The sequence below is a fragment of the Antechinus flavipes genome, chromosome 4 (assembly GCF_016432865.1).
Source record: "Antechinus flavipes isolate AdamAnt ecotype Samford, QLD, Australia chromosome 4, AdamAnt_v2, whole genome shotgun sequence".
NCBI lineage: Eukaryota > Metazoa > Chordata > Mammalia > Dasyuromorphia > Dasyuridae > Antechinus > Antechinus flavipes.
In genome coordinates this window covers 307,990,273-307,999,739 of record NC_067401.1, presented here as the reverse complement: position 1 = coordinate 307,999,739, position 9,467 = coordinate 307,990,273, and the positions used below count along the sequence as shown (strand labels likewise).

The 9,467-nt window shown below is 35.8% G+C and overlaps 1 pseudogene; it reads right to left on the bottom strand.

Annotated features, from left to right (window-relative positions):
* Positions 1-8,156: 8,156 nt before the first annotated feature.
* Positions 8,157-9,249, bottom strand: LOC127559552 (pre-mRNA-splicing factor SPF27-like; annotated as a pseudogene).
* Positions 9,250-9,467: the final 218 nt, after the last annotated feature.

The window sequence follows — 9,467 nt, the reverse complement described above, 5'->3', positions numbered from 1 at the left end:
TGAATGCTGATTTATGCAACTGGAATCAGGAGGATTTAGATATAGCCAGTTTCTTAAAGTATTTTCAGCAAAGATTCATTCTAATGCTTATGTTCTTTTTTTTCCCCCAAAGGATATATTTAGTTTAATTTTAAAATTTTATTTATTTATTATTAAGCTTTTTATTTACAAGATATATCCATGGGATTTTTCAGCATTGATAGCTGCAAATCCTTTTGTTCCAACTTTTTCCCTCCTTCCCCCCACGCTTTCCTCCACATGGCAGGTTGACCAATACATGTTAAATATGTTAAAATATAAGTTAAATACAATGTCCAAACAGTTACTTTGCTGTATAAAAAAAGTCGGACTTTGAAATAGTGTACAATTAGCCTGTGAAGGAAATAAAAAATGCAGGCGGACAAAAATATAGGGATTGGGATTTCTATGTAATGGATAACTAAGAACCATTACATAGAAATCCCAATCCCTATATTTTTGTTATCTTCCTATATTTTGTTATCTTAGTTATCTTCCGGAGTTCTTTCGCTGGGTGTAGCTGATTCAGTTCATTACTGCTCTATTGGAACTGATTTGGTTCATCTCATTGCTGGAGATGGCCACGTCTATCAGAATTGATCACCATATAGTATTGTTGTTGAAGTATATAATGATCTCCTGGTCCTGTAAGTCTCTCCAGACTTTTCTGAAATCATCCTGCTGGTCATTTCTTACCAAACAATAATATTCCATAATATTCATATACCATAATTTATTCAGCCATTCTCCAATTGATGGGCATCCACTCAGTTTCCAGTTTCTGGCCATTACAAAGAGGGCTGCCACAAACATTTTGGCACATACAGGTCCCTTTCCCTTCTTTAAGATCTCTTTGCGATATAAGCCCAGTAGAAACACTGCTGGATCAAAGAGTATGCACAGTTTGATAACTTTTTGAACATAGTTCTAAATTACTCTCCAGGTTGACTGTATGTATTCACAATTCCACCAACAATGTATCAGTGTCCCAGTTTTCCCACATCCCCTCCAACATTCTCCATTATCTTTCCCTGTCATTCTAGCCAATCTGACAGGTGTGTTGTGGTATCTCAGAGTTGTCTTAATTTGCAATGCTTATATTCTTAATAATAAAAATAAAAATTAATAATTCTTTATTAAGTAAATTTCATTAATATAAATTTTTAAAATTAAAAAAAAATTTCCTTTATGGATATGAAGTTGCATAGGTGTGGGATTTTGCATATGTCATTATCAGTGTATTGCTGTCAGCTTTGCTGAATTTCTTTTCCATTAAGGTCAGTTTACCAATGATAATGAGAGCTAGTGTGACAGAAATACTTATAAGACTTGCAGTTTTCAAAGCATAAAATCAAATAATTTGTCAAAATATGCAAGCAATACCTTTTAAGAATTAACCACCAACCCATCCTTAGTGATTCAGGTAAACTTTCACACGATATATGACAAAGTTTCCTCTCTTCCCAAATTGAGATCTGCCTCCCTCTCAGGTGCAAGATGATTGAGGTGGTCTCAATCTACCAGCTGTACCCTTGTGCAACAGGCTTCCCCCATTTTAAGTGCAGAAGTGGAAAAGTAGTCTCAGCTAATATAGCTAATATCTGGGAGCTTCCCATGGCTTTCTTATGGCTCTAGATATGTGTCCCTTGGTTATTTGCCAAATAATTGATTACATAAACTACTAATTAAGTTGTTTATAATAGATTCTATATAATGATCTGTTCTGTCAGAGGATACTCACAGGCTTACCAGTTTAAAAAGTACACACATGATGTTTACAACATCAAACTATAGAAAGTCTTTTTTTTTAATTGAGAAAATAACTTACAGAAAAACAATTTATTCAAAACAATCACAAACTGTCAACAAAATTTAAAAGGAAAGAAATATGCACTTTGCCAGGATCCCAAGTTACTGGTCCAATAGATAGGACAAGTCCCTATCCATCTTTGTCATTTTCTGATTGTTACCAGAAAAGATGTGCTTTAACTTTAAAAGTGTGGTACCAACATTGTTCATTATAATTGATGAGTTTTTTATTTGACTTTTTGTTTATGTTGTAGAAGTATACACAATATAGTGTAATTTTGGTATTGTCTTGTTCCTTCTTCCTTAATTAGTTACATATAAATCTTCTTATGTTTCCTAGAATTCTTTGTTGTCCTATCCCTACTGACTAAACTGAAAGTTCAGAAAGGATAGGTGTTAATACATAGGCCAGGAAGAGAACTTTACCTGATGCAGAGCCAGAAATTGAGTATGTCAAAGAGAATTCCCATGACGTGCGTAGGAAGCTAGAAGCAGGTTACAAGGTTTACTCAGCACATACTTATGACCAAAAATAGCTTGAGTAGTGAAAGGGACAACACCTTTGTGATTGTTTTATCAATATAAGGAGATATATGGAGCTAGAATGGTTCCTATTATTATAAACACCTAGCAAAATGTTTCATATTTCATTCTAATCCTCTTAAGAGCAGATGAATTTGAGCCAGAACATAAAAGTAGGCTAAGGAGGTAAAATCAATAATCTCACCCTGCCTGGTCTGATTTATGTATATATGTCTAGAGCATAACCAGAATATTTTGGTACCATATCTTGGCCAGCAAAAACCTCAGCATCTTTATATGTACAACCATATTTGGGTTTTTTGGGGGTATTTTTTTTTTTTGAAGCAATTGGCTTTTCTGTATGCATTATGGCTAGCTGCACAGGCTCAGAGTCACACAGGTAGGAAGTGTTAAGTATCTGAGACCAGATTCGAACTGAGATATTCCTGACTTCAAGTCTGGTGCTCTGTCCACTCTGCTTTTTCTTTAAACACACACACACACACACACACACACACACACACATTCTAAACTTGACAAACACCAAATAATTGGTCATTCCCTTATGTATACTAGAATATAAATAGAAAATTGTACTTTAAATCTCTATTGTGTGCAGTTTACTTTTTTAAAAAAAATATGATAAATTCAATATGTAGCTTTTAAAACTTCTGCATATCTGAATCTTTCTGGCTTTCTGTTGTCTAATGTCTTTACCTCATTGACACTCTTCTTTCTTTTCTTTTTTTTTTTTTTTCTCTTCTCTTTTGGCTACCCTACCCTTGGTCTTCCTCTCCCTCACACCAACTCCCCCACCTTCACTAAGAGAGAGAGACAGAGACAGAAGAAGAGAGAGACAGAAAGACAAAGAGACAGAGACAGACAGAGAGACAGAGAAAGAGAAAGAGAGAGAGACAGAGACAGAGACAGAGAGACAGACAGAGACAGATAGAGAGACAGAGATTAAAAAGAATCGAAAAAAAGAAAAGAAAGCAGGGCTTTGGGTTTTTTGTTTGTTTTTGATGAGAGTTACTCTAGGATTGCTTTCTTGCACTTGGTACAAGAGAATAATGGAGCAATCAACAGATTCATTCTTCCAGCGAGAACTCAAATATAGATTTCATTTTTTCAGATATTTTTGTAACTTATTAGCTTGATTGGAAACCCTACTTTGCACTTATATTTGAGAATACCTCCTGGACAGTCAGACTTGTTAAATAGTGGTGCCTACTTGTAAATCCTGTTGCTGGTGGAGATTAAGGCTAGTTGAGTTCTGGAATTATGAATTGTAGTAGGATTAATGCAGAGTGTGGCTCCAAGATAATGAGCCTTGGGGAGTAGAAAGCTTCTTGACTGCCTAAGTAGGGATGAACCAACTCAAGGTGGAAAAAATGGAGGAAATCAAAGCTTCAGTATTGATCATTATTGGTATTTGACTCATGAGTATAGGTCAGACTGTATCACTTCTCTCTTCATTTAATTCTAATAGTTCTTTACTACTTCTAGAATCAACATACATTCCTTTGTTTGGCATTTAAAGCCTCTCCTAACCTGTCTGCTCCATAACTTTCTAGTCTGCTTACATATTTTATTCCCTATCCCCCTTCAAATATTCAACATTCCAACTAAATTGACATACTTGCTGTTTGTCACACATGATGGATCCTGCATTTTCTATCTCTCTGCCTTGTCTGTCACCTCTCCTCCTTAGAATTCCTGTGTTCCTTTGAAAGTCAACTAAAATGCCACCTTCTTCAAGGAAAAGAAGTACATGCATACTTTTTCCTGAAGAAAAAAAGGAAATGAAGGAGAAAAAACAAATGTAATCTTACAAAGAACTATGTTATATGTGTAACCAGAGGAGCTTCCATGTGTATTAAGCATTGTGTGAATCTATTTTGCATTTCTTTGCTTCTGTGATTTAAGCCACAATTATGGGCAATATTTAGCCAGTTAGAATGTAGAAGTCTTGATTTTTTAATCCTCTGATCATGAAAACCTCAAAGGTCATCTAATCCAACCCGTTGACATTACAGATAGTAAAAAATTTGAAACCATAGCCTCTGACTTTAAAGCCAGTGTTATTTCCACAGATCATAAAATTTATTTAAACTCTTAATCTTTATCCTTTAGTTTTTAGCATGGGTCTCTAAGAGTCATCATGGCAGCAAGAATGATAGTGCCTAGGTAAGAGTGTGACTAGATTTCTTTCAGTCTCCACAGCTAATCTGATTCGGGGAAAATCACTTTAGGAGCGAGACTGAAAGGGATTGGGATGGGCAAGAAAAGTTTGTGATCTTTACCTTAATACCCCTTATCACTCATCACTCATCTTTAAGATGCTAAACACAGGTCTCTCTCTGGGTCTAAAATTTCCCCTTTCTGGAGGCTGGAACTGGATACACTAAGTTCAAGTCACTCCTAAATAAAAACCTTAGATCATGGAAAGTGTAAAGACCTTATGAAACTCTCTCTCTCTCCCCTCCCCCAGCTTAATAAAGAAACCCTTGAGAAGTTAAAGTCTTTAGCATTTTAATTGTGGTGGCAAAGGAACACCTGAAATCCTCTTTTCTAATTGAATATCAACTAGCCAATAATTACCCATGCATTAGCATCCTTTTGTGGGTGGTCTTTTCCCAATGCAGGGACTGTTCCCAGGAATTCATATAGTGCCTGACACATAGTAGGTGCTTAATAAATGTTTGGGCCACCAGGTGACATAGTAGGTAGACTATTGGATTTGGAGTCAGGGAGACTCATCCTCTTCAGTTCATATCCAGCATCAGATACTTAACTAGCTATATGACACTGGACAAGTCACTTAACTCTGTTTGCCTCAGTTTCCTCATGTATAGAATAAGCTGGAGAAGGAAATGGCAAACCACTACAATATATTTACCAAGAAAACTCCAAATGAGGTCACAAGTCAGATACATCAAAACTGAAATGAAAAACAACAACAACAAGGAATGTTTATTGGCTGACCAATTCCCCAGTATAAATCAGCTCCAGTGCCCAGGACCAGGATTTCCACTCCTCCTTAATGCCTGGCTCTGCTTGACTCAAATTAAAACCCCATAAAAAAAAAAAAAAAAACATTGGATTTTATTCATTTTACAGATTCCAATTCCATTGGCAGTGAAGTTGGTTTCTATCCTTCCTGATTGCCCCTTCATATAAAGAGTATTTCTTCATATATATAAGATAAAACTATCTTGTTTTAGTGACTGCCCTTTTATGTCCTCCATATTTCCTTATACTAAACTTTGGGATTACAAATCTTATTCAAATTGTATTGAGGAAAGGATCAAAGTAAATCTTAGATTGTCTAATTAAATTTTCACAAAGTTGCTCCTTTTCCTTTATTATCAGGATTATGATTTCATGAATGTAGGAAATTCCCTTTATCAATGTAGATCAGCAAATTATAGTTTCTAAGAGTTGTCAGGAACAGAAACAGGTTAAATGACTTGCCCACATCACTTAATGGATAGAGGGGAGTCGAATACAGGTCTTCATGATTTTGAGGGAAGCTCCCTAAGGATTAGGCAATACCTTCTCTCTTTGATGCATTACCTTAGATACAGGACTAGGCACTAGGCCCAGAATCAGGGATATTGGGATTCAAATTCTGCCTCAGAGAATTACTATCTTTGCGACCCTACACAAGTCACAACCACTGTCTTCATCTGAAAAGTCAGAATAAAATAACTAGTATTTCCCCAGGTTTGAAAAGGCCAAATGAAATGATAATTCACACAAAGTATTGGGCACATTGTCAGTGCTTAATAAGCATTTTTCTTCCTTTAACCTAGGTGTTTATACTCCCCACTGTACCATTTCTGTCTTTTCCAAAGAAAACCACTTAGTTGTAATATTGATAGATACTTGACAGCAGATTATATTCCCCAGAATTTATAACATAATACCTTGGAGTTTTCATTCAATAAACATTTATTGATCATAATATTAATATTTGGTTCAGAAGGGATCTCAGAGGTCATTTATTCTTATTTTCTTATTTAAAAGTTGAAAAATAAGGCCCAGAAAAGTTAAGTGACTTATTAGAAGAATAAAAACAAAAGTGAAATCTGAATACAAGTCCTCTACCTTCAAATTCAGTACTTTTCCACTAGGTTTGATGTAATAAAAGAAGAAATATTTTATGAGAGAAAAAGCAGGGGAGAATGATTAATTTTATTCTTATTACAGGAATATTGTTCTTAAAATGTTATTATTGATATGTCTTTATAATAAGTCTTTTTTTCTAGGATTACATAAAGAAACAAGTAACTGCAAAATGGGGTGTGAAAATCCAGAGTTGGTCTATTTATTTTTATTTAATACTTTCTTTTGTACTCCTTGCCCCCACTCCCTCACTGTATGGGAAGAACAAGTCCCAAAGATAAGTCCAAGTGGTGGATTCATCCTTTTCTCTATTGTCATTGATTGTAATCAGATTTGAATTAGTTTTGATCTCTGCCCTTATGCAATTTTATAAATTCTCCATTGGAGAGATATAGAGCATCCAATTCTCTTATCTGTTTGAAAAAACAAAAACAAAAAAACTGTAGGGAAAGTAATTGGATGAATGATTCCTAGCATCTCTTCTTTAATTCTCAATGACCTAGAGGCAAAACCTTAAGCTATTAGGGGCCCTTTCTTTGCAAGCATAGTTCAATACCCATCAATGAAATTCAGGGTGGGAGCAGAACTTCTACAGCCAAATGAAAGTGAAACTTGTTATGCTCCTTAACAGAAACTCCTTCTCAAGGAAAAGTAACCAAATACTATTTCTTCTCAAGCTAAATCAGTCTTTCTTTGTTAGTGTCAAACTCCCAGGAAAGTGAAGTAGGCTCAGAAGTAACAGAATTCATTTCCTAAGCAGATTTTTTTTTCCTACTTAGAAAAAAAATATACAAAGGAGATCATGATTCAATAAATAGCCTTTTTCTAAAGAATGGCTTTAACTTAAACTTAAACTGTTTTCTTTTATTTTGTCACATATTTACAGGAGACTAAAGTCACTTTGATTCCCTTCTACCTTCTCTCGTTGGAATCTCTAGGGAGTGTGGGAAGGAACACATTGCTTGTGAAAGATGAGAAAGGAATAGATAAGAACCAAGGAGTAAAAAGAGGCAAATTCTTGCCCTTTTCACTGTTGTCTATATGTATATATATTTGCAAAAATTATACAGTAAACTTATTATCAAGTGTAACAAAGAAATATTATGAAATTCTAACTAACAGAAGGTCACCAAACGTATTGCATATGGAGCATCAATATTCAAAAGTCAGAAACAATAAAATAAAATTCATTCTACATGTTTTTTCTTAGTAAGGTTGTGCTTAAAAAACTTTACCTGGATTCTACCATCTTCTCAACCAATTACCTTCTCCAGCTCATTTTACAGATGAGGAAACTGTGGAAAACAGTGTTATGTGATTTGCCCGATGTCACACAGAGTAAGTATCTAAGGTTGGATTTGAACTTAGAAAGATGAATCTCCACTGCACCACCTGCTTGGCACTTATTGAATGCATGTTGACTTGATTGAACTTATGGTAACAACAACAACAACAACAACAAAAAACCCAAACAATTGCATTTATAGACCTATATTATAAACCTGACAATTTTACATTTAAAAACCATTTAATGTGCAATATGTTCTGATGCAATTACTTGTTTTAAACAATTTGACATTAAGTTGTAATATTCTTTTTTAAGGTAAAAATTTATTTGTCAAAGAATTATACAAATAGAATTAAATATAATACAAAGAATTATTAATTCCCGCATTTTGTACAATTTCTAAGTTTCTATCATATTCCTAAAGCATTCACAGGCTATTCAGGTCATTCCCACTCTCTCAACAGGTTCTTACCATGATTTGAGAATCATTCAACTTCCTGATGCCTTAAGAATTCCTAAGATGCCCCTTCTTTCCCTTCCCCCTATACTCCAGTTTTTCAGAAATCCTGTTGGATGGTTTCTTTTGTTTGCCTTCCCATGCTGTTGCTTGATTTGGAAGATTTCATTTTCTAGCTGTACAATAGTCTATTCGATCTCATAATTTTTATTAACGAGTGAGACCCAACTCAACTCCATTTCTCATACTTTAGATCCAGCAGTGAGTTGCATGCTCTTCCTCTGCCAGTGCAAATCCTAAATATGTTTTATTAATTTCTGCAGTTCCTTCTGCGCTTGTTCAATCATATGAATTAGATTTTCATTATATACTTTCCAGGCATTGCAACCGTGTTGTGACATTAACTCAAGGTTTTCAATGCGAACTGCCTGATGCTCCAGTTGTGCCATGGGATTGTTTACACATTCCTTCCATGCAGTGATATCATTCTTCTGCCCAGAAGAGGGAGGTGGAAGTTCATATCGTTTCATGCTAAACAATTCAATTGGTTCTCAGGCAGCCAATCTTTCAAATTTATTTCTCATAATGTCAGTCTCAAAGGCTGAGTAATCCAGGGCCGGTAGGTAGCTCAGATAGTTCTTAGTAGGCCGGTACCTATGCATTTCTTCCTCTCCCAAGGCAGCAGCAGCCTCCTGCACCCCAGGCGCTTTGTAACCCTGATTGAAGTAAGGCAGGGTGTCTACCACCTCCTCCCCAGCAACTAGACCAGTACCTGCCATCCTGCGGGTAATGTAATATTCTCTTCTCTAAAATATAAAGTTCTTTGGGAGCAGGTTTCTTGGGGGGCTTCTGGAGGCAGCCTTAGTTTCAGTTCAGTATAATCACCCCAAAAGCAGCCAGGGATTAAAGTCCAGATCCTTTATTGTTTCCTTCAAAATATCCCAGTTAACTTTCTTAGAGGCCTATCCCTCTCCTTGGTTCCAAGAGCTCTTGCTCCTTTGTCTCTTCCAGCTTCAGCCTCCTGAATCCAAACCCTCCAGCCAGCACAAAGGAGGAAGTTGGAATGAATCTGACTCCTCTTCCGAGAGAGTGGGCTTGTGGGAGCTGTGACTTGTGAATCTCCCAGATTGAATCCTGACTTGTGATTCTCCCAGAGTCTCTAGTGGGCTTATCCTTTAGTGGACTCCTTCTTATATATACTCTCTTAAAAGTGTGAACTCTAAAAGTGTGAAAGCTGTGAACTCT